Raw genomic sequence first — 25,735 nt, 5'->3', positions numbered from 1 at the left:
TGAGGCTATGGTTGGTCATCAGAACCTTCAGAAGCTGACACTACTGCTCCATGAGAACCTACATCCCAAACTGGGTCTGTCCCAACAAAGAGAAGTCATCCTCAGAGTATGGCACCAGGGCCTCTGGTAGGTCTTACCTTTAGCAGAAGCTAGTAGGGAAAAAAAAAAAGACTGAAGATCAAGAAAACGAACTGGGCAGTCAATGAGAAAACCATTTACATACCTGCTGGACAGGAGTGCTGCTGCTGCACTGGAAAAACTCTGGGAGAAGAGAAAATATCTTCCAGCTGGGTAAAGCAGTGGCTCCATTTCAAGAAGATGCATGGAGAGGTATTCCAGTAAGTGACTGTATGCTGTAATCCTCAGGACAGGGCCACAAGTGACACAGGGTGACCCAGGAAAAAACAGGGGAAAAAGATGGTAGAAACTTCCAGATGCTTTTATCCACAGCCAGCATTTTCCAGAGAGTTTTGTGGGTCCACAGGTCCATGCATCCCATGCTCCCCATACTCCTAAAAATCCTCTGGAGCTACGAAAAGGACCAGAGTGCCAGACTCCAAACGTTATTCCAGACAAGTGGGACACATGGGGTTGGGACCTTCAGAGAGAAGAAAGGGACAGGCCATTACACAACAGTTCTTACCACGTTGGACAAAAAATTGGATTGCAAACTTTAATCTTTTGATTTATTTTTGCACAGAAGGAAGGTTTTAGGGTTTGTTGTTTTTTGGTTTTTTGTGTTTTTTTTTTTAAATTTGCACGATTTATTTAAATTAATGTAACAGTGACCATAGACACAGCATGGAGCACCACCTCCAGCTGCCTCATCGGTTCTAGGGAATGTGAAAGGAGGAGGAGGACAAGCCAACAACTGAAAGTAGTTCTCACCTAACCAACAGATCTTTCCAAAACTATTCTTTTTCTTTTTGTCAGGTGAAAGAACAGTTTTTCCTCCCCTCTCCTTTTTGCCACACCTCCTAAACCTAATGAGGTATTTTCACTTCCAGGGAAGAGAAGGATGGAAAGGGTTGAAAGGCAACAGGCCAGCAGCACCATCTGCCTTCCTGACCTCAGTGGAAAATGCCTCTCCACCATCAGGAGAATGACACCTTCAGCAACCCACAGCAAAGTCTGGCACAACCCACCAGTGACATAACAGAAACACTCTGCCCTTCAGTACAACAACCCAATGTGACCTCCGACCAGACAGAGCCACGCTTCCCACCTCTGCCTTCAGAGAAAATAAACACATCCCAGCAAAGTGGCTCAAAATACCCAAGGAATTAGTCATAAAGATTCTAGCATTTGACGTATACAAACCCATCATGATCTGGGGGGTTTTGGTTGTTTGTTTTTTCAATTCTTTTAATCTGATCTTACTAATTGTGCTGGGAGTAGAGTTGCTGGGATTTTTGTTTGTTATTTTAAAATATGAAAGCTGTCGCATAAACACAGGCAAGTGCCAGGCCCGGATATAATGCCCAGCAAGTGCTGAAAGGAAACTCAAATAACTCTTTGCCTGACATTGCTTTCTAGTTCATCTGTAAAAAGAAAACAGCAGAGAGCAGCTGAGAGCCAAAAAAGGTTTTTTGACTTTGTTTTAGCCGCAGAAGCACAGGAAGGCGATAACATTGTGTGTAATGTAACCAAGCAAAGGAGTAATGAAAGTGCAAGCAAATAGATCAAATAGGACAGGGCTAAGGAAAAGGTGTGATAATCATTTGTTTTGCTAATTGTGTCAATAAAGTCCTATCTACCCTCAAACAGCAGAAACGTCATCAGATATTTAAAAGGGAAAAATCAAGTGAGTAATTAAATGTACAAAACCCTGACATTTTTTCCCCAGATGGTCTCTTTAAAGGGTTGATTAGGAGAATCACATGTTTATTTGAAATAAAATTCCACTGACTTTGATCATGTTTATATCACCTCACGTACAAAATCTACTTTGAACCAAAACTACTTCTTCCCTTGGGAAAACAATCAAAATTGCCTTCTTTGCAGGAAAGATGCACCAACCCAGGCTAAGCTGGCTTGTGGGGACAACGCCATAACCCACAAAAATCTGGTGTGCCTGCAAAGTGTTTTTGTTGTTACAAAACCCAGCGGGCAAATCGGTACAAGACAAGTGGAAGTCTGCAGACTTGAAGTCTGCTAATTCATTGAAAAAGAAAGCTGAATTGCCTTGTTCTTGCTTGAGGTGCGTTCCCAGTGATGGGGAGGGTTAGGAAATGAAATATTCCCTAACTTCCTCCCAGTTAACTGATCTGAAGCTGAAGAAGATCTGACCCAAGTCCCTGAGCTGATAAAAACATTTTGGAAAAGGATTTGAATCTCCCAAAATAACTCCCATCCCACTAATTACACAGCCAATCTCAGCCACTCTTGATAACTTTATGACATGGAAAATGCCTGTAAAGCCTATTTCTCTACAGCAAGAACACCTGCCCAAAATCCTTGAGCTAACTGTTTTCTCCATAAACCAATTACCTGTAAAATATGAGCATGCAAACTGAGATGACTCTGTTTCCAGATAAATGAGGCTTGTCCCACCAACCCAGACCCCTCATTGTGCTGTGCCTGATGCACGAGCAGGGCTTTTTCTCCAGGCTCCAACATGGATGTGTCAATATGTACATTGCTCAGCTCTCCTGGGAGACGAGCCCAGCAGTCCTCACTGTCCAACAAGTGAAAACGTAATTTTTTTTTGTTTTCTATCTTTATATTTCCCCCCATCTCGCATATACCACACCTCTCACAGCACTCCCATCATCTGCCTTCAAGGCCAGCTGGATGGCAGCAGGACTCAGGGGCTATGCAAGAGCTCAGTGAAGAGCATCTTGCACAAGTTATGTTTTTATATAAACATACGGGCTTTTCTAGTCCAACTGTAACAGATAAACCAATGGCAGATTATTAATGTTCATTTTAAGCATATTCCTTTGTGGTATGGAGGAACCTCAGTACCTTCCACCTCCTGATGTAAGGAGAAGACGCTGTCTCATTGCTACCCTCTTTGAGAGGCAGATGAAATTCAACCCCTTGTGCCCAGCCCATGTCTGAAATGACAACTTTCCAGTTCTCTGGACTCTACCCTTAAAATGTGCCAGATTTTTAAGACTGAGCACACTGCCTGCTGGAAAGAACATCACTCCAGCTCACTCCACTGCTGCTTCCCCCTCAGACTGGAGGGAAGGTCTTCCTTGCAGACTGTCCGTGTGTTCTCCAACCCCAACAGTAGAGGTCTTGCCCTTAGCAAGTCACTGAAGGTCATGCAGTAGGTTGGCAGCAAAGCCCTGAAACCCATCCAGATTTTTCAAGTCATGGGTCAGCACTCGAAAAACACATTCATCTGCCCCATCCCTTGACAAGAACTACTCCAGTACTTGTACACAACAAGGTTTGAATCAATCACATACAAAAACACCACAGGCTGAGCACGTGTCAGCTCTGAGCAAACAAGGCATCACCCTCAACACGAGAGCAGCACCCCGAGCACGGCTCCTCTCCAAGGGCAGCAAGAACCTGTCAACACGAGCTGTAGGAAACCAGCAATGAGCAAAGTGTGCCCTGCAATAGAGAGACCCCAAAAGATTAATAAACACACAAATAGAGTAAAAAGACTTGTTCCTCATTAGTTGAAAAATACATGAGGAAGAGAGAAGGAGTCTCACCTGTTAAATTTTGAATGTTAAAGAGTCCCTAGTGCAATGGCTCATTTTAAAAAACAAGGGATGTTTTCTGTGCTTGTGTTTTATTTGATGGAAAAGGCTGGGTTTTTTACACTCTAACATGTTCATTACAACCCAGCCATGCGAGTTAAATGCAGTAAGGGACATGTTAAACCTCGGGATCACTGCACTAAGCTCCAGCAGTAACTTTATAGTCGGCAAGAATGCAATTGGGGCATTCATGTCTGCTGCTCCTGCCACCAGGCACTGTGAGCAGCATGTGCTCAGTTTGCCAACACCAAAATTCCCACCTAAACACAAGGTGAGCATCCCAAAATGGCTTTGTTACATCTCCATGCAGAAGTCTCCAGATACCCAGATGGCTTATCAAGGTCAATGTTACTCAACAGAGAACAGAAAGGGGAAAAAAAAGAGAAGAATTCAACCTTTCTGGTTTTTTACAAATTCTCCAGCAAATGGCTGCAGGTGTATTTCCTGAAAGGCAGCAGTCTGCTGCCATGGGTATCTCAGCTACCACAAGGGATTTCAATTCTCCTGATTTAGTGAGCCAAAGCAGGCTCAGCACCAGGCCTGGCAGAAGGAAGAGGACAGGATCAAACCCAGACTGTCCCCTGCAATAACATCCAGCTGATGAATCAGCTCAAGCCACCTCCAAAAACCTCTCCTTGGCTTCCTGTTCTTAGGCATGAAATTTTAGAACAGCTATAGACTGAATCTGACATAGAAGTGAGAGTGGCAAAATCATGGAGTTCTGGGTCAACAGGACTTGTGTTTTGTATCAGCGAAGAAACATGAACTTGTTTGCTTTATGGAATTATGGCAGGACACTAGTTAACAATCTCTTATATCATGTGCCCATAATATTTAAGTCCTTATAAAAGATAAATTAACAAAACCAATTATTTCCCAAAGAAATACAAAGGAAAAAAAATGTAGAAGCTGCTGTGCCTTTTTCTCCTCACTCAGCAACACCAAGTTTTTGGAGTAACTTGGCTGCTTTTGAGGGCTTCACAAGCTTGGCCAACATCTCAGGCAGTCCCTGGAGCTGGAGTTTGCTCCCAGATAAAGAAAATGCAGCTATGGCCGAGACATGATTAATGAGGGGAGGGCACTGCAGATGCTCCTCCAGTCTGGGACCAGGTGAAGACACGTGCAGCCTGAATATTTGAGGAAAACAAGATGGAGGCAAGAACCACTTATCTTGCCTCATCCTGCCATTTTTCATCCTAAAAATCAATTCTTTTCTGCAAACTCCACCGAAAAGGGGAGGGATGAAAAAAGACAAGCACAGAAGCATTGCCTGGTAGATTGGGAATTCCAACCTACACTCTGCCCAAAGATGCATTGTTTGGTAAGGCATGAAGTGCAGCATAAAAATGCTTCCAAGAACTCTTGTAACAGTTTCACAATAAAGTGTAATTTTAAAGCGTAAGTCTAGCTATTCCATTGAAAGTATCATCACACGAATTTGTGACCCTCTTACCCATCCAGGACTCCTCACCCACACTTGGGACGGGTCTGTGCACCAACCTGAACCAATAGCCAAGTGACCAAAGGCTGTATATTTACAACTTGAGTTCTCACACAAGATGCAGGTCATGACTATGCTCTTTTGACTTCACAAAATGACTCCACGTGAGGATCACAAGCTAGGACACTACAATTTGAAGCACTGCCAAGATGCTTTACAATTAACCCCCTTCTTTTAACCATTTTTGAAGACATAAAGCAAAATCTTAAGCAAATATCACACAATCTGACATTTTAAGCACCTAATGTCACCTTGGACCATTTTCAAAGCAAAATTTCATAACCTTACTCTCCATCTGCACCAACTGACACCAATACATTAAGAGAAAAAATTTGGAAAATGTTCCCTATGGAGAAGGGGGAGGAGATATTCTCCTGATAAATGGTAGACAGTTACATAAAAAGACTAAAGGAACTATCTGTAGATAAATATTAACTCGCCTTTTTGTAGATAGTATTCAAGACATGAATGTTTCCCAACTTCGGTGATAGTACCAAAACCAAAATTCTATTTCATGCTATCAAAATCACCTCTAATATGGAAATGAGCATTCCACACATCCTTCTCTTGGAAAAAGATGTTTTACAATGAACTGAAGAGTGTGATTCTTAAGAGACACTGGATTGCCTCACACAGAAAAATTGAAAGGTCACAGAGAAACAAAGTCCACAAAGAAGGACTATTTCAGCCTTGAACCACTAGCAGCTCAAGCCAATGACCACATTCCTTCTGAGATGCAATCAGGCTCCTTGAGAAGGAGAATATCCACCTGGACCACTCATTGATCCAAGAGCGTGGGATACTCAGTAATAGACACAAAAAAGACCAGTCTGATGTCAGCTGCCAAACACAGCACGAGATGTACATCAGGGGAAAATCAGACCTGCACATCCACTGAAGTGGGCACAGGAATGCAAGGGACAGCACTTCAGGATAGCACTTCATGCTTCCTGCTCTTGCAGGAGATTCTGCATTCTGGTGTTTTTTAGAAATGCTGGTTCCAAGGCTAATCTTGCGGAGATAAGTTGTAACTCCTCAAGTGCATGAGGGAATGGATTTTTGCACTTTTTTTGTTTGTTTGCTTTTTTAAAATAGGCTCTCAATTATATCCACTATTTCTATCACCAGCTTCAACTACCACAGGAGGTCAAGACCTGTGCATCAAGATGAAAGCCAGGTTCCCACGCCTGGGTGAAGGAAGGGCCCTTCCATCCTACTGCTCACACTGAGGTGGGCACCATTTCACCTCCCACCTGCCAGCAGGCTCAGGCAAGAGCCTCTTTCTTTTCCCTGGCCCCTAATGCAGGTACAGAGCAGCTCTGCCACCAGTGGCTCTCCCACCATCCCACCAAGGTGCTCTCACATGTATGACACGGAGCTGCTGCTCCATCTCCAGAGCTGCTCCACTGCACATCAACACACAACCCAGTGCCAGGTTCCCTTGCTGGGCACTGCTGCAGTTCACAGAAAACTGGGAATTTCTGCAAACTCGCTTTGTGCCTTGGCCAAAATGACCCACAGCTCCCACACCTGGCTTGGTCACTGTGAACCATCCCAGCTTCCCAGAGCAGGGCTCAGTCTGAACCCTGCAGACACTTTTTCCTACCTTTTGTTTATGATTTTCAGTCTACAGTATTAGCTACCAGCTAACAACGAAAGGAAAGAAAAATCACTATGCCAGCTGCAAAAATAATCCTCCTGCTCATTACATTTTCAGTTCTTTATCTCAGATCTATTCTTTAAGCCTTCAGGATCTAGGTTGTCACCATGCAGGCTAACAACATGCTTTGTAGTCAAATAAATGCTGAAATTCTCACAAGACTACATCACTCCAAGAGCAAAGGAGTTGTGGTAAAATTATAAAAGTGCCTAACAGAGAGATTAATTGGATGCTATTAAAAAAAAAAAAAACCAAACAAATTACAGAACAGAAGACACCAGCCCCTTACTTTTCAAAGATGAAACCAACCAACTCCAGGCATGTTGGTCGCAGTTGACATTTGCTTTTATCAACCCCCCACCAGTGCAGCCTCCTGAAATCCCTCTATTAAAATGGATTCACAATTGTCCCCATTTATGCCATCATTGTCCTTACTTATGCCATCCCTGCTTCAGCTCCAAAAAGGTGGAGTTGGGATGATGGGCTTGGTGCTCTGAAGGCACCGGTGGGACAAAAACTGAGCCAATGGCTCCAGTGCTGGTGAAGCTTTATCTGTGTGGCACTGGATCAACACAGTGCCAGCCCCACGAACACCAAATTGATTTGCTGGCCAAAAGGGGACATTCCTGAGCCCTTCTCTGCATCCCTCTGGACCTCAACTCCTCAACCCAAAGGAAACTACACTCAGCTCTTGCTGGGAGCATTTACTGTGGGCAAAACAAATCAGCACAAAGCTGCTGAGAAGCAGTGAGGGACTAAAGGCCAAGAAGGAAAAAGACATTTTTTAATGAGCTTAAGTCACCCCTTGCAGTACTGACGCATTTCCAGCTTAATATCTGGCTCCTTTAAAAGCTGAATCCTTGGTGGCTGCCTCCTCGTGCAAGAACAGGACAGAAGCCCAGTGGTAATGACTTCTCTGTGCACTGTCACACTTGGCTTGAGGTCCAAGCACCCCCGTGGAGCCCAGGAGAAGCCCCACGTGCTCCAGATTTGGCACAAGGCTCTGCAAAGGCAACTGAGGTGAAGATTTCAAAACAGCACTGGGAATACCAGCACAGAAACATTTTGGCATATTGGGCTCTGTCTTCCTGTTACTTTTTTGAAAGGTCCTTCTTATTAAGGGCACATGTTCAATATTCAGTAGATAATAACAAAGTGTTTGCCATTAAACCAAAGCCCATGGAATGATCTTGACTCATTCCAGCCGTCAGATCCAAATAAATGCCTGCCCTGCTGTTGCAGGCAGCTTTAACATGCATCTCAGTGATGAGTACCTTCATGAGATGAAAAAAATACTATTATTAGAAAAAGTTTTGTAACAGTGTAGGACTTGGCTTCATCTAAACATAGATGTTGCATTGATTTAATTAAATCAGCATGGAAATGTTCTATTTATTGCATCACAGAGTTACACTATTAAGTTACAGGCCAGGACTCATTTTTCTGCTGATATCCAAGAGTAAATCCTTTTTCTGCTGAGGCAAGGATTCCTATCAGGCACTGCAGTCAAGCTCTACCTGTCCCATCCCATGTGTTTGTGAACAGATGTTTTGCTCACTGTCTTATACTCACAGAGACTCCTGACCATGCACCAATTTAGTTTTCATTCTGCTAAACAAAAACAGTCCTACCAAGTCTCTTTTCCTACCACTCTGCTTTCACCTCCATCCTTAGTGAATATTATTGCAGCCACCTCAAAAGGAAGAAAATAGAAACACAAAAAACAAGACCTCTGAAAACATCTGGCTCCTGTACAGCCCTCTCCACATTTGCAAAACAAGCACAGAGCTGCAGGGAATCAGCTGTTTGCTCCTCACCCTGGAGCTGCCTCCCACCAACCCTGCACCTCACACAAACAAGGCATCAGCCAGGGTCCAGCCCAGCTGCATGGATGGATAACTTCCCTAGGATGGAGGCTATATATTATTATATAAAATAATTTTTATATAATTATATAAAATAATCGCCATTATGTTGATGCCTGAATGTGCTCACAAATTCAACTTGCCTTCCTGTATCCTGAATATTTCTAAATTTTTATTCCATGACTGACAAAGTATTGCACATCTTCTCACTCATTTATTGCTAACAATATTTTTATTTTAATCACTTCTAGGCTCTTAAATACTTAATGACATGATTTTCTGAAGAGCTTACATGCTGTGAGAAAAACAAGGGAAAAAGAAGGGATTGTTTTATCACTACATTAGCATCTAAAGGCATCAAAGGAATTCCTAGCCACATACCACTCACTATAGGGAATGCAGTTAAATAGTGTATTTACATACAAAGCCTGTGAGACTCAGGAGAACTTACAGTCAGAGAATTAGAGATTCAATGAATGGTTTGGGTTGGAAGGGACCTTTAAAGGTCAACTAATGTAACCCCCCAAGGAGCAGGGACATCTTCAACTCCATCAGGTTGCTCAGAGTCATATTCACCAATGCTTTAAGCCCAAAAGGCCTCTTCTCTTTTGCAGGGATGATGCTGCTGCCCTGGAGGGTGCCGGGCTCTCCATCCACACACCCCCAGGTTTGGCACTTCTGTGCTCTCTGCTCTGCCACAGCCCCATTGATGGCAGCACTGCTGCCCCTCCAAAGGCAGCAATGCAGGTGAGTGCTCTTTGACTGCTCAGAAAAAAAAAAAAAAACAACCTAGGGTCCGATGAAGCTATTTAAATATCAGCTTGAACTCACTAAATACAGAGGGAAAACCTGGAGCCTGTACAACTGGTCCTGCAGCAGTGACTGTACACCAATTCCATGGCTCCACCGCCAAGACTCAGCCAAAGCCTCCCTCCACACAGCCTCCCTGCAGAAGGAAGGCCCACCGAAAAGTCTACCAAACCCAGAGGTGAAGTCAAGGATGTCTCCTCCCTGCTGTGCAAACCCTAAACACCAACAGCAGATCCACCTGTCACTGCACCCATGTGAGAAGCTGCTGCCTCAGCTTATGTCTCTCCTTCCCAAGAGCTGCTTGGGAGAAGCCCAGCCTTACTTAAGCATCTGACTTACCCTCGCTGGGAGCAAACAGTGCCACTTCTGCCTCTCCCTCCAACAGAGTCAGGATTTCTCTGTCATGGGCATGATCTGCTCCAGAGACAGAAGATTTGATTTCATGTCCATCTTTTATCACAAAGAATGGAGAGAGATTGTTGAGAGTGACACTATCTTTGTGTAAGTGAAGGTACTGTTAGCCCCAGTTTGTAAGTCCTCAGAGCTATTTGGCTGAAATACCTGAAATAACTTCTTTCTGAAGACTGCTCATTAAGACATCCTCTTCGCCAGTCTGCTTCCTAGACTGAATTCAATTCTCCAGGGGATGATGCTGCAGCAGAAACCAGTGCCCTTTCCAGACCCCTTTCCCATTTACCTAGGATGGCAAGTGCAGAGCTGGTACTCACAGCAGATAACCAGAATGCAGAATATAGTTGGTAAAGAAGCTCCAAGGTTAGAGAAGAAGAAAAGGAGGAAGGAGAGGGCACTGAAACACATCAAAAGTATCATAAGAAACGCATCAAGAGCATAATAGGAAGTGGCATACTGACAAGTAAACTTCATGATTCAGGGTTAAAAAACAGCAACAATAATTAAAATGTTATAGGAGATTAATTTTTTTTTCTCTCAAGAAGATGACACTCCTGCCCTCCTCTGACCCAACACTGGTTATTTGTGAGTCGGGCTATCAGGTCAGACACGTCTGTGGCTGATGCAACCCTGTGGTAACACTGCGGTGTATGGCACTGCTCCTGCAGCTGACACGGTGCTCAGATCCCCTGCCTGCTGATCCTCAGCACAGGGAGGAGGGTAGCAGCTGCAGTGTGATGCAGCAAGGATATAAAAAGCTGAGGACTCAGCCTGGAGAGTGGCAGCCAACCTGGGCAGTGCCAGCATCACCTTTCACCTACATCTGCCGAGTCGCGTTCCCGATAGGAGATTATCTTGGGAAAACAAACCCTGCCATGGCTGCTTGCTCCAGCTGGTCCCAGGATCAGAGTTATGTCCTTCTGGGACAGTAAGCTAAGGAGAGGGGGACCCCATGCCCAAAGCCATCCCCAGTGATAGGGGGATCAGAACAGGTTCTCCTAGCAAAAAAGAACTTCTTCCTATCCCTGGTGGCTCCTGAAGTGCTCAGCCCCATCAACCCCTCCATAGGCTGGCTCCATGTTGGGGGAAGCAAAAGCCCAGCTGTCTCAGGCAGGGGACTGATGTTCCCTTCCCAAAAAGGGGCACCAGGGAACAGCACCAGCACGTCAGAAAGCTCCAGTGGTTTTCTCAGCTCCAATTCTCTGGCTCTCCAGCATGGGAGCAAAGCTTGACAGACTCAGGACCTGAGAGCCAGCAACAAAATACTGGGAAATTCAGAGAGGAAACATCAGAAATCATCAGCCTCAGAGGCACGCACCAGAAGCCACCATCAAGAGAATGTTTAGAGCCAAATCTGATCTTGGTTCCATCAAAATGCTCTCACTGCCTCTTGTACTGGATCAGGATGTGCAGGCCTGGTCATAACCAGGTTTTGGTCTCTTCCACATCCTCCCCAGGGCCAAGGTGGCTCCAGCTGATGTGCTCACTGCAGCTCTGCCATCCAGCAGGATGGAATTCCAAGCTATCCAAAGTGCTGGAGCTAGCCATTAAGATGTCAGAAAACCCAGGAAGAAATGATTCCAGCTATTTATTTGCTACATTTTTGGTTTGCCTATCTGGGGTCACATTAATGGCAATTTCTAATTTCTTTATATATTTTGCTATCTGTCTTTTAAAGTCCTCCTACAGCCTTTTAAATTCAATCACGTACTGTCATTATATGTATGTCACCACACCAAAACAATGTCACAAGACTCTTGATTACACAAAAAGCACCAAAAACTAGTTTTTCCCAATGAATAAACTGGTATATCAAAGCAGACTGGTGCATCTGGCAGAAAAGTCAGAAAACCTTATGAGCATTTTTTCAGGAAGAAAGTGGCAAGATCCTTCTAGAGAGTACCCATTTTTTCCTACCTCATAAGCAGCATGAATTAACAAAGCCAATAAAAATGACCTGAAAACCTAACCTGAAGTGCCTTGGCCTTGATTTTGATCTTGAAACCACCTGGCCCAAGATCAAGAATAATTCTTAATATTTATTTTTAGAACACATTACCTTCAAACCTCCAGACCTGTGTTAGATACCTTTTCTATTTTTTCCATGAGGCTGAAAACACGATCTGTGAAGTCACGTTTATCACGAGAGACTTGTCCATCATCGCTATCTCAGTAAACACTTTTCCAAGGAAAGAGTGTTCTTTTCACAGCAGACGTGGGCTTTCCCACCACCTACCACCAGGAAATGCATCATGTTGATATCCAAACCTGCCAAAGCCAGCCTGCTCTTTCCAGAGCCATACCAAAGTTCTGGCCTTGAGCTAACAAAGCCCATTTAACTGGTAGCTGTTGCTCTCCCTGACACAGGGCAAATCTGTGTAGGAACTCACCCTCTCAAGGCTGCATTTCCTCACAGCTGCCAACCTCAGCCTACCCGGCTACTCAAGCTGGATGCGAACAGAAAGCTAGGTATCTGCATCAGCTCTGAGAACACTTTAACTTTATTTCAAGAGGTCTAACTATTCTCAGCTACATTTGGAAACACGCACAGCTGCCACATGCCGCCCCATGCAGTTCATGCAACAGAAACACCACTAGTAAGGACCTGAAACCAAGGGAAATTGATGATTTTCCTTGAGCTGAAGCAGTTCGATTCATAGAGATGTGTATCAATGCACCCAATATGATATGAGGTCATCCAATCTCCCTGTCTTCTCATGAACACTCACAACAGCGTAAAATCATTGAAGACCACACAGTGATGGGAAGGATGAAAGGAGTCTGTTCTCTCCAGACCCTAACACAGCATAATAAAGGGCTACAAACAGCCCCATTTGTGGGGTACTGGGGGATGAGAGAATCTGTGATCCTCAACTGCCTTAATGCCACCATTTCCTGCCACTCTCCTTCTCCACATGCCCTAAGAAAGGGACCTCTGTGAAATTGCCTTCTAAATCCAAGCCCTCAAGCAGGAAGCCCAGAAGTCTGTGATAGTTTATTGTATACTATTTTAAGTGGTTCCTTTACACTAATGTCCTTTTCATTAGGATGGCTTGAGGCACATCAGGCACAATACCTAAAGATCACAGCTCTGCCCATCTAAATTCACTAGGAATAACTCTGAAGAATGTGAACTCTTCAAAGACCATGTGATGAGCCTCCCAGTGAAAGGGATGTTTTTTTTAAACATGATGAAAGAAAAATCACCGGAGGGGATCAAACCCAACCACCACCCTTAGTCAGCATCCGGTTCTCAGATATTCTGAAGAGCAGAGCGCGCGGTTGGCAGGAGTGAGAGGACACTCCTGCTGGCACCCATTACTGGCATGCACAAACTATTTGCTGAGTTCTCCAGCTTAATTAAATCAACAGTTTAAACTAATTCCTCAGCTTTGACTGGTAGCAGCTGAGAAGCTGACACAGCTCCCCTTCTGCCACCCATGGCAAGCACAGCAGCCTCCAGGATGCAGGGCAAGCAGCTGACAGAGGTGACAACATCTACCACAGGGGTTGCATCACCGGGAGATCACCTGCTACAGCCTCCAGAGGTCCACTGTACCATGAGGCCAGTGCTTAAACCAACCACTTACTTCCGGATAGATATATAGGCATATTTTTTTCTAAGATATCTCTATTCTTGTGGTTTTGCTCCACCACTCTAGCTAATGGGGTAATGGGATGTCTGGATTCAGGACAAGGCATCAGGTCTTGACAGTGGACCTTCCCACCTCCAAGACTGAGAGACAATAAAAGTTAGATGAGGAAATGAGGTGAAAAATGAAACAAATACCCACAACATCACATCATGGTTCATTCATTGTTTCAAACAGCTGCAGCAGAAATTCTGCTTTTGTTTTTGCTGGCTTTTCCTTTTTTGCTTCCCCTTTCCTTCCACACAGATGAAATGAAGCATGGAAAGCAAGGGCCCCTGTCAGCATCTGCTCTGCACTGACAGTTCAATCCTCAGGGCCAGCCAGTGTGATGGGCCTCAAACTATAGTCACCACAAGTACAACTGGACAGATACACCCCTTATCTATAACAGAGTAATGGCTACTGCAAACTGCACCACTGCAAAAAGCTTCTCTCACCCTCCACAGCAGGGTCTAGTCCTGACTTGAGTGCATTAGAGCTGGAGCTGCAATAAACCCCCAGCGCTGAGGAGCACCCTGGAAAGCCAAGTGAACCATGACACTGCCTAAAAGCTTTGGTGTTTCACTCCAACCCCCGTGACCCCCATTTAAGAAGACGCAATTAGTTTAAACAAAGAACTGAAGCACTCAAAATCTGCAGAAAATTTGAAGCAAAAATTTCAGCTAAGGAGCAGAAAGTCTATTACGAACAAAACCGTCATGGAATTACAACTGCATCTTCTTAGTCATCACAGAGAAGAGTTCCATCATAAATAAATAAGCTTTTATATTATATGTACTTTGTATAACATGTATTGGGGATTTTATACCGCTTATGATTCCTTTTGGGGACAAACTTTTTTGCAAGGCCTGTTGTGATAGAACAATGGTTTTAACATGAAAGAGGGTTGATATAGATTAAAAGAAGAAGTTTTTTAGAATGAAGATGCTTAACACTGGAACAGGTTCCCCAGAAGTTTTGAAGCACTAGAAAAAGTTGCCCAGAGAAATTGTGGATACCCTATCCCTGGAAACATTCAAGGCCAGGCTGGATGGGGCTTTCAGCAGCTTGATAAGAGTTGAAGATGTCCCTGCCCACAGCAAGGGGGTTGGACTTCACAGGACGACCTTTACAGGTCTCTTCCAACCCAAACCATTCTAGGATTCTATGACATTGATGAACAATCCTGCTAAAGAAGACAAAATCATGAAAATCAAACAGTTTTCATTGTTGGTCAGTTTAAGTACTGCCTCTCCCACAGCCACCAAGCTTGGGGCTTAGTACCAGAGCTGGGTGAAGGTTGATTTTAGCTAAGGCTGGTCTCACTAGAAATTCTAACTCTCTCTGCAGGTGAGTGCAGGTGAACAGGTACGTCAGCACACAGGGTTTCAAGGGCAATGAGGCTCTGCTGGCAGCTGGAGGACAAAGTATTTCTGGGAGACCTAAAGATGTCAGGCTGCCCCAGCAGGAGCAGCAGACCTTGGCTCCAAGGTGCTACGTTCCCCCTGGGAGCTCATGTCCAAGCAGGATGTGTTTGAACAGAGCCTGGTAGAGGACCCAGCTGTTAGAAGCAGGAGGGGAATGACAAAACCTTCTTAGAGGAGAGGACAGATTGAGTGAGCTGCCTGTGTCAGACCTGTGCAGCTCAGGGGGTTTGTAAAGGTATGAGGTATGCTGTCTGCATCATGGAAACAGGGATTTAAGCTAAGGACAGCACTGACACAAGAACAAATCAGCATCAGCTGCCTGTGAATGACTTCAGGCTGCAGCACAAAGGTCCCTGCTCCTTCCAAGCTCTGGATGCCTTTCAGCAGTTACAGGGCAGGCAGCCCAATCAATCTTAAAATGCAGCTTGATAAATTTGTTAATGAGATTATATGCCTTGGCTGCTCATGAGGCTAAGGAAGAGACCTTCATGATCCATGCAGCATCACAACCCCACTCCTCCAAGGACAAGAACTCCCAGAGCTTTCCACTGATTTTTGTTATTTTGGTCACCACAAGCAAGGCTCCATTGCCCCATCCACTCCTGAAAGCCCTTCAGATGCATGCTGCAATAAATCCAGTATCTTCTCAATGTATATAGAGAGATGCTGTCCCTACCACCTTCCAGTGCATCTCTAGCCCACTGCTCTGAAGTCCCTCTGCTACACCAGACACTCTAGCTCCTTATTCCCTAAATACTTCCAGCATTTATTTGGGCTGTCTTTGGAGATTACTGCACTGTGTTCTTCTAAGCCATTTGTTTTCAAAAGTACTCAGATACTTTGCCTGTACCTTTGATAGGTTTCCAGCTTTCAAATCCCTGTGTTTAGATAAAAATTACTTTCAAGTCCAAGATTCATAGTTCAGCCTTTCAGCTGCAGATTTTCAATGACCAGATCTCAGCTAAGCCAGCAAATGCAGCTGCTGCCTTGCCAACATGTGACACCATTTCCTCCTGGACACCCCAGTGGCTCTGATACAGCCACCAGGACACAGGAATGGATTCATTTCTTGTATTCCAGTGCCTTCTAACGTAAAGCTTGGCTGGGAGCTGCAAGGGTGTTCATGAGACCAGCAGGTTTGTATCAGCCAGGGCAGCCCCAGCTCCCTCCAAAGCAGGGAGGTCTCTCCATGCACATCTGCTGACAGGTGCATTAGGCTCCCCAAAAAATTTGGGACCCCAGTTTTGCCTTCATGCTTTCAGCCGAGGGGAAAGCCTGTCTGTACACAGGAACAGCTGCAGCACTGCCTCCACCTAAGCTGAAATGTCTCATTGGCACTGAGGACATAGGGGAAAACCTGAGCACAGGTGCTCCAGCCTGCAGGAAGCTCAGGGGCAACCAGCTGGAGACAAACCTCAAGCCGCCCCATTACAATAAACCACAGGATACCATCCCCTAAAATGCTCCAGCTGCAGCTGGTCAGGAATAACCAGGAGTTCTGCTTTTAATTCACATTCAGATAGCACCCAAATTTACTCTGGAGGCTGAGTTTAGACAGGACTTGCTGTGCATGGCTGGGCTGTCCCAGGTGGAGGTTGTCCAATCTCTTGGAGAAGTTTCACCTTCAACAAAATCTCATCTACCAGGAGGCCCTTACACCCTTCAAGACAAGAAATTACAGCCAATGACAGCTCCACAGTGCTGAGGATTACTTAGTGCTTGGATAACCACTTCCAAGCAAGGAGCCCTGTGAAAGCACAGGAAATATGCAAATAGAAGACAAAGCAGAAACATCAGCATCTTAGAGAGGTTTGTCCTCATTCTATCAAAGCCAGCAGCAGTGATGTGTTCCCTCCTCCAGTAAAGCAGCTGGGATTGTGTCACCTGCTTTAACACACTCCTCTTTGCCCTTCGACATGCCAGGAGGGCATGAATTTAATTAGTATCCCCATTTCATTTAGATTTTGTATAAAGGATGGGAATGTTTGCAAAGGGAATCCACTTCCCATTTCAGACCCCTGACCAGGCTCAGCTGGATGGATATTTATTTAAAAGATTATCACCCTCCCTGCCTGCTCATAAGGCAGGGGTTGCTACCATCACAGCATCACAGGTCACAGCAGGCAAAGCATGCTGAGGCTGCAACCCAAGGCACCAACGAGACAGGCTGGGGGCATGAGCCTGTGGTAAAGTGCTGGATTTGGTTTGGAAAACGTCTGTCTGCATTCTAGGTCAGCAAAGCAGTGTAAGAGCACTTACTCCAACATCTGCATCACAACATGTAATGTGGCTAAGAAAGATAAAGAATTAAATACCGAGTCAGTGAAGACTTTGCATATACAGAAGTGCTGTAGTATTTAAAAAATAAAAATTTCATTTTAATACACAAAGACTTCCTTCCAACCATAAAACTCATAAGCACAACAGAAGAAAAAAAATAATCCGTATCCAGAGACTTGCAAATTCCCTATCCTCACACCCAAAGGCATACCAGATCCTTTCTACACACAAGCAACCAAGGCATCTCATGTTTGCCTTGGCTTGACCCATACTTAGGATGTCCCAGGAGCCTGTGAAATGATGCAAAATAAATTAAAATAAAGTTCAGAATACACCCACAGCCACAACTTCTGTAGTTCTGATGAGGAAATGCAATCCATTTGGAAGGAGTACTAAGGAGGCAGTGGGGAAGAAAAAACAGAAAAAAGGGGTTTTTTTCTTGCTGAAAAAATTTTTTTTTCCTGCTTTGGGCTGCACAGCAGAAGGGTGGTACCCAGCAACAAGGGAGTGGATAATATAACCTCCCATAAGTGATATCTGCATCACCCAATCATGCACTGCCCTCCAAAATGCTGCCTCCTCTTTTCCTGCAGAGGCTGCAAATACAATCAGGGAAACAAAATATAACCTTACAGAGGAGGAATAAAACTCAAACAAAACAATATAGGAACTACACAGTGCAGAGTGTCACTGTCTGAGCAGTTTAAGGTGTACAAAACCCAAGGGAAGTGGAACTCAGATCCAGCACTAGGAGCTCTCAGCTGCCACTCCTGGATGAGGATGCTACCAGCTCTTGTCTGGGGAGGAGCATTTACCCTATCACCAATACCTGTGATAATGAAAAATTGATTAAGGACATTGTAAGGAAAAAGAACAGCCTCATCTTCCAACAGACAACTTTGCTCACCGAAATTACAATTTCTCACACCACTTTTCTGTGTGTGAGCAAGTACAGCTGTGCATGCAGTTTTCAATTCTACACTCTTTAAGCAAAGAAAATATTAAAAATATTTTTTAAATCATACAGACTCTAAACCAGCAGTTTATATCAGTAATATAACATTAAAAATGTCAATCAGTTTCCACATCCAGGAAATTAACTTAATCAGTTAGAATAACAAGACAGCCAAAACTTGGCACCCCAGGAGGAAGCTGCCCTTTCTTGGGGGAGCCCACTCTGTTACCCATAACCTGATCTCCTGCAGCCTCTCAACCACATTTTTGGGGATGTCTGATGCCTCTTAATGCTGCTGCCACTGCTGACAAGACCAGTCCCAGGGACTTGGTTTAATACTCTATCCCTGGCCCCAATATAGTGCAGAAAAGGGCTAGGGGCAGGTGTATTTTATTAAATAAATATTGATTTTATACATGTCTTTTGGGGAGATCTAATAAAAATTAAGACAGGAGGAATTGTGGTGCCATCTGAATCTGAAAGTACAGTGAGAGCTAGGTGACAGAATAAAAAGGCAAAATTGACATGTCCTCTAAAAATACATCAATTTCAAATTTCTTGGTATGTTAGACTCAGGTACAGGTGCTGTAGGAATATCCCCAGGGAGACGGCAGCTAGTTCATTTCACTTCAGTGTGTTTTCATCACTCAGCTGTAGGTGCTGGGTGGCTGCCACCACGCTGAACCCCCTTCATAAATCACTTGGAGATTTTTAAAGAGCAGGTGCCCATTGCAAGATGGGGCACTTCAAGGTTGTCCCTCTGCTGCCAGTGGTGGCAGAGCTGCAGGGGCACAAACAGGTACTGGCACGTGGTCCTGCCCTGGCATGTCCCCTCAGCTGGGCAAGTACCAAAGCCCACCCTGCTGCCACTGGAATTTGGGGGGTTTTGAGGAGGGTGAGTCCTGCTCAGCTGTCTGGGAAGCAATGGGACTCCAGGCTTGGGTAAGTCATGGACAAGGAGGGGGACATGGGGCTGCATTCTTTATGGGTGAAAGATCAGAGAAAGGGCTCTCACTGCTTCTCTGCACATTAGTCAGCACATAGGAACACGAAAACAACCCAAAGCAAATCTGCTCTGTAGTATTAGGGATTATGACTCAGAGATTTTTTTTATTCCTCTCCCCGTGACTCATCTGGTGCAGCCTCATGGCCCAGATTCAGACCAGCCTAACCTTTTTGGGCTCCCTCTGCCCAAAATCTCATTAAACAATTGCCCTTTGCAGTCAGTGGTGAAGAATTCAGGGGATTTTTCCCTTCCTGCCCCATCAGAGCAGGGGTTGGAGGGAGGGAGGGAGTGCTGCACCCCGGGACCACGTGCCTGTGACAATGCTCAGCACTGGCAAAGCCAGCACAGCCCCATGACCAGCTGCAGCACAGACACAGCCCAAGGGGGATAAATGTGATGATATCCATGGCACAGGGGACAGCTGGCTGCCAGGTGCTTTCCAGGAGGTGCAGGGCTGTGACTTTAGAGATGTGGCAGTCATTTGTCTGTCACAAGAAGGTAACAAGATTACAAGAAGAGTCTGGAAATGACCCAGTTTAGCTCCTGGGATGGGTTAGAGTTTGCTGGGAAGAAATCCAAAAGCAAGGTGGGGCTACATGTGAGGTTTCTGGCTAGGAAAACTACTTTATATCTCCTCTGCACTTTCTGCATGACTGGTGATGAAAGATTCCTCAGGTAACAAGGCCCCCAAGAGCAACCTGCGCACCCTCCCACCTTACTCACAATTTCTAGAAGAACAGGCTCTGTAGCTGCAGAATAAGGGGAAAAACATTATTTTGCAGAGGATGTAGCCAGGGCAGTCCCATCCCTCTGCCCTGAGCCGCAGCACAAAGTGATCTGGGCTAGGCTGAACCAGAAGAGTTTTGTGGCCCCTCTGTGTTGGGATAATAATAGCAGCAGATGAATTCCACATTTCAAACAAGGGTAAGATATTAAACAGAGCCTCTGTACAGAGATTAGGTGGAATAAGAAAAACAATAAATCCTTATGTTCTTGGACTTGAACGGATTGGCAGGGAAAGCCAGGGAGCGGGGCTCCAGCACCACCACAGTGCCCTGCATAACCAAGTGCTTTGGGGTTCAGCTGCCTGTCCAAAGGATGAGGACTACAAAACACAGAGCACAGAAAATGCTGAGAGACCTTCATCCAGGTCTACTCCAAAATCACTGCATTCCCAGGCTGCCACACCCCTGTGAGGTCCCTGCTTGTGCTACCTGCACTCACACCATGAAGATACCATAGGGGCACTCAAGCTTGAGATATCAGGTGAGAAGCACCTCTTACCTTCTCTTGCCTCTCACATGAATGGAACACAGTGAAAAAGTAGCAAAGAAATTGTTTTCCCTTATAGAGTTGTATGGGGAGAAGTTACAAAAGCATGAACCCTTTTCCAGGCTCCTACAGGAATGATTTTAAGTCTGAGAACCAGAAATAAAGATTAGTAAAGGCAGGAAGAAGCATGAAGAAGAGGTGGAACCTCTTACCTAATTTTTTTTCTTCTTTTTGCTTAAGGCTATTTCTGTTCTGCTTGCTCTAGAGGAAAGCACTGACTCCCAGTGTAGTTTTCAACCTTTCCACAAACCCCTTCGAAGCTGAGCTTCTCACCTCCCTAGCCTGGAGCTCACATTCCTCCCTCCTGTCTACCTCACCTCTTAGGACTGCTCTGTATGAGGCAGACATACAGTTTCAGCTAAAAGACTGAATATCAACAACTGAGATTCCATCTAAATACCCTCTTCCTTTAAAAATAGCTTTTAGATTAATAACTGAAGACAACTGCCTTTGAAGACTGAATTTACTATATGGAGGTCAACCCATGCTTCACTGATGGATGTTGATGTCCTGTGGGACAGCAAGTAAGCTAAAAACTACACTTTCATGTTTAAAATCACACCCTGTAAACAGTATTTCTGCTGTGTGCAAAGGATCTAGTAAAACTAATTGGTGCAAAGGGACTCCCATATTCTGCAGAGGAAAATCTACCCTGGCACAGCCACATTATCTGTTAACAATGCCTCATTTTGCAATAAACCCCAGCTATAATACTGCATCGTATTGCAGGGAGATAAGCATAACTAATGCCAGGGTTGTTCATGCTTTCAGTTACCCTTGACAGTAATTTATAAAGTTCTTTATAAAACACAACTATGAATAACATTTGCTAGAAAGAGCTCTTAAATGTGCTTTAGAGTTTCTAAACCTCATTTCCTTATCCAGATTATTACACCCCTTATGTAAGCCCTGGTGACACTGAAAATTAAGTCACCTGTCTGGAATAAAAGTCACCTCACCCTTATGCAACCACGAGTCACCTTTATCAAGGGGGAAAGCAGCAGGAGGTACTGACAGAAGGACAAACATTGACTCCAAAATGTCAAACAAGAGCTGGGAGAAGACAGGCAGCAAGTGACAAAAGGAGGAGAGAAGGTATTTGCAGCTCTGAATCACACATTTCCCCAGACATCTTTCATTAATGATGAATATCATAATTTCCCTAAATAATGCAAGGAAAATTAGTTTAATCATTTAAAGGCATCATCAATAATAAATGCGTCAGCTCCAGATGGTAACCTCCCCATCCTCAGGGACTGTTTTAGGGAAAACAGTAAGATTGCTGTCACATTTTAATTTTGGAAAGATGCTTCAGTATCAGGGTCAGGAGAACAAAAGAAGTGCCCGGGACTGAGGACTGTCAATCTGAGCCCCTGCTGGGTGTAAAAGCTCTTTGCACCACGGCTGCCATTCCCGTGTGATAAAGCAGCAATCAAAGTGCTGTTCTTGTTTGCTCAGGTGAAGTGCTTACAGCAGAGGTATGCACCGAGATAGCTGGGGGCAGATAAGAGGAGAGAGCCCTTCCCACCTGCCAGGAGAGGGTTCCACCAAGGATCTGCAAGGATAAGGAAGAGGCTGCTCTGGAGGCAGCACATCCATCACTTGCAGCACAGCAGGTGCAAGGGTGATGCCACATCTGAGTGTACCCAGCTGCTGCATCAGCACCAGCACCAGCATCTGATGAGAAGGGGAAGCAGAAAATGATGCATGGCCACCATTCAGTACCAGACTGCTCAGGAATGAAGAGCAAAAGAAGATTTAAGAGCTTTGAGCTCCATCGCTGCAATGCTGCTGGCAAAACCCACCGCATGCCCAGGAGCATCCTCTACCGCACAGGAAAATCCAGAGAGATTTCCCAGCTCACCTTGACCTGGGTACTGTCTCCTCTGAGCCATCTGCCACCTCATCAACACACAAGTCACACCTTCCCCGAGGTGTGGACTCCGTTTCTCTGCCATGACAAAATCATTATCCCAAGGGCTGCTGCTGCCATGGCAACCCCAGCCACTGAAAACAAAGACAATGAATTGGTTGTGAAGCACTGGTGGGAGGAACTGGCCTCATTTGGGGATGTCCTACACACAGTATGAAAGAAGGGAAAGGAAAAGGGGTCAAAACTCAATATCATGGGGACAACATGTTTCCAAAATGCCCATTTGCCAGAAAAGCCTTTTGCCTGCAAATACAAGAGGGATGCAAGAAGCAGGAGAATAGATCTGCATAAAACTGGCATACTTTTGACTTCCAAAGCCATATTATGACATCCTCAAAATGAAAGCAGGATGACCACCAGTAGAGACAGAAACCCAAAGCAACCACCAGCATGTGATTCAGTGTCTCATGGCAAGGAAACCCAGCCTGCTGCCACTGCCAAATTTCTATCAGGGGCTGGGGTGGGGCGAGGTTTGTGCCACCAGACCATGATTTCTATTGTTTCAACTTTTCTCTCTTCCCTTGGATTCAGAATCTGTGCTATTTTAAGCAACTATGCTAAAAAAATACCCAGAATGTAATGCCTGTTTGTGCTGCCCATAAAAATCTTTTCCACTGGAACAAAGATTTAAACCTCTGACTCAAAATGACTTTACAATGGAGGGCTGATTATCAAGAGGGCCAGAATATCCTCTTATTAGAAAAACGTTCACTGGGTTTCCTGAACTTTACATGGTGGTATGAACTCAGTGGCTTGTTTGGTTGGATGCAGGCAATACCAGCTGTCTCTGACACATGGGAAAAAGCAGCTATGTATTTTATAATACAGAAAAAGAGCTTAAGGTAAGTGTGTGTGAATATGTGGCATGTGTATTCATACAAACACATATGTGCACGGACACACATGTCCTTCTGATCATTGTGGAAAAATATACAGGAAAAAAAACCTCAAGATCACAACAAACAAAGGATGGGAAGGATCAAAGGATGCACTCCACCTGCTTGTCTCAAGTAAAACAAACCTAACTAAGGCACTATTTAAAGATTATTATTATGTGTCTATTACAGTAGCAAGCATCATGGGGGAAGCCCTATTTGTACAAGTCCGATGCAAACACTTAAGGCAGTCTGGAAGAGATTCATCTGGCTTCCCTTAGACTGACATAAAAGTACCCCCTATTCATTTTAGCCAAAATTAAGTCTCTTTTGTTTAGAGACTTGTTTCCATTGGGACAATATTTATTTGCAGACAGATTATGTTACAAAAAGGGAGGGTACATAGGGAGCGGCACCCAGGCAGGGGTCCATCCACAGATCAGTTGTCTGGGGATGCCTGTCCTGCCACCATCCTCAGGAAGCATCTCCCAAGACTTGGTGGGTTTTTTTGGGCTAGATCAGTTCCAACAGCCCCTGATGCTGGGTCTGCCTTTGGGGTGAGCTCTACCCTGAAGCTTTGCACCAGTGATGGCCCATGGCAACTGTGTGTGCCCTGTGGCACCTCCCAACCTGCTCTGTGCCAGCAGCTCTGGCAGCAGCTGCCCCAGAGAAACTCTGCCCTTGCTGACCAAGCATAGAGGGGAAAGCTCTGTGTAAAATGCTCTGCTCACTCTTAGGCAGCAGGACAGATTAGATTTTAAGGCAACAAGTCACCAGCTATGAGCCGAAAACTTGTCTTCATACATGTCAGAGCAGACTCCTGTAATAGAGACATTTTCTCCATCCCACTGACCAGGATCTGAACAAGAACCCATGAAGGAGAAGTTCTGGAAGGGTTCCTAGGCTATGTTTTAGGTTACAGAACCTAGGCTATGTTTTAGGTTACAGAGCCAACAGATAGTCAAAGTTTGGCCTCCCAGCAAGCAAAGAAATAATATCCAATAATTGCATCCAAATTAAAAAAAAAATACCCCAGGGAGCCTAGCATGCTGTAAAACTCCTTTTTACAAGTTTTTTTGGCTGTTCTTTCATCACCAGAATTTACTGGAAAAACTCAAAAGCAATCATCATTTTACAAACATGTTTTGCTCTGCACAGTTCCTGCACCCAACTTTACAGGGAGAACATCAACAGGAAGACAGGAGCCCACTGCTGCCCCAGGAAGCTGCAGTGTGCAGTCCTCTTGCCTTGTCAAAACCCCACCTCTCAATTTATATACTCTGCAATAATTATTTTGCTAATCACAGGCTGTTCTGTGCTTCTCAACACTAATTATTATTATTAGAGCTGGCTCAGCTACAAATGCACTCGCTTTCCAAACACACAGCACTGGGCTGGTGGAGAGGGGTGGAGAGTTAATCCTTTACTGGATGCAGCTTAAGGCAGTGAATGGCATTCTGGCCTGTAATTTCTTTAAAAAGGAAAAATAACATCTTTCAGGAGATTTTCCATTTTGAGTTAGCACAGAATCACCACAAAAAGAAAAAAAAATACTGGGTAAGGCAACATAGCACATACTATGGTCTTCTTTCAACTCATCAGCTATATTTATCTCTGAACTGCAGCACAGAAGCATATTTCACTTAGAAAAACTTTTAAGCTGCTTAAAAGAGACACTGAAGTAGCAAAGGCCACACACTTGGATACTGGGGGGTAAGAAAGGAAAGATTTATGTGTTCAGATGCTGTAAACTAGCTGGAATCTGCCACCTACAACTCATCACAAAGCCCTCTGGTGAGCAGGCATGACTCGGGCACAAGCCAACATGAGCTTGAAATGTTTTGGTAGAAAGTTTCTCATATGACCTGGCTACTTTTTAGCCATCTATTTCACTTTCACCTACAGTTTTTGTTTTGTTTTGAAGCACCTGCCTTTGACCAGGGCCAGAGACAGGATGCGGGCTGAGAACAACATCATCATCTCTTCCAGTATAACAAGTCTACCCCACCTGAGCCCAAAAAATTTAGGACCAGCAGCATTGCAAGCCTCAGCATTGAATCTGAGAGGACTTGCACAGTGACAGCTCTGCATCAAGTAGACCTGGCTGTAGAAACAAATTTTCTGAGCTGTCTTCCAGGTTACCTCAGCCATGATCTGCTCCTTATGCTTTCCCAGGCAAGGTCCTTGGCATTCCCCAAGTCAACCAGTGTTACTCAGTGTCCCACCATGAGGCTGCAGCTATTAGAGAAGTTCAGGTGCCACCACTGTTCAGTGGACTGACAACACCAAACTCATGAGGAGCCAAACTAAACAGGGAAAAAAAAAA

At 44.7% G+C, this 25,735-nt stretch overlaps 1 long non-coding RNA gene across 3 annotated transcripts in view; it reads right to left on the bottom strand.

The window, feature by feature from the left end:
* Window positions 1-25,735, bottom strand: part of LOC119698382 — a 146,915-nt gene that overhangs the window by 108,245 nt on the left and 12,935 nt on the right. Inside the window, exon 1 of one of the 3 annotated variants that reach the window (XR_005256146.1) lies at window positions 224-25,735. The exons of 1 other annotated variant lie outside the window; for it this stretch is intronic. This is a non-coding gene — a long non-coding RNA (uncharacterized LOC119698382). The remainder of the gene's footprint in view (window positions 1-223) is intronic. One more of the 3 variants, XR_005256145.1, reaches the window with a different exon arrangement.

The sequence above is a fragment of the Motacilla alba genome, chromosome 2 (genome assembly GCF_015832195.1).
Source record: "Motacilla alba alba isolate MOTALB_02 chromosome 2, Motacilla_alba_V1.0_pri, whole genome shotgun sequence".
Classification (NCBI taxonomy): domain Eukaryota; kingdom Metazoa; phylum Chordata; class Aves; order Passeriformes; family Motacillidae; genus Motacilla; species Motacilla alba.
The sequence above is the reverse complement of the archived record's forward strand: the minus strand, read 5'-3'. Positions and strand labels throughout refer to the sequence as shown.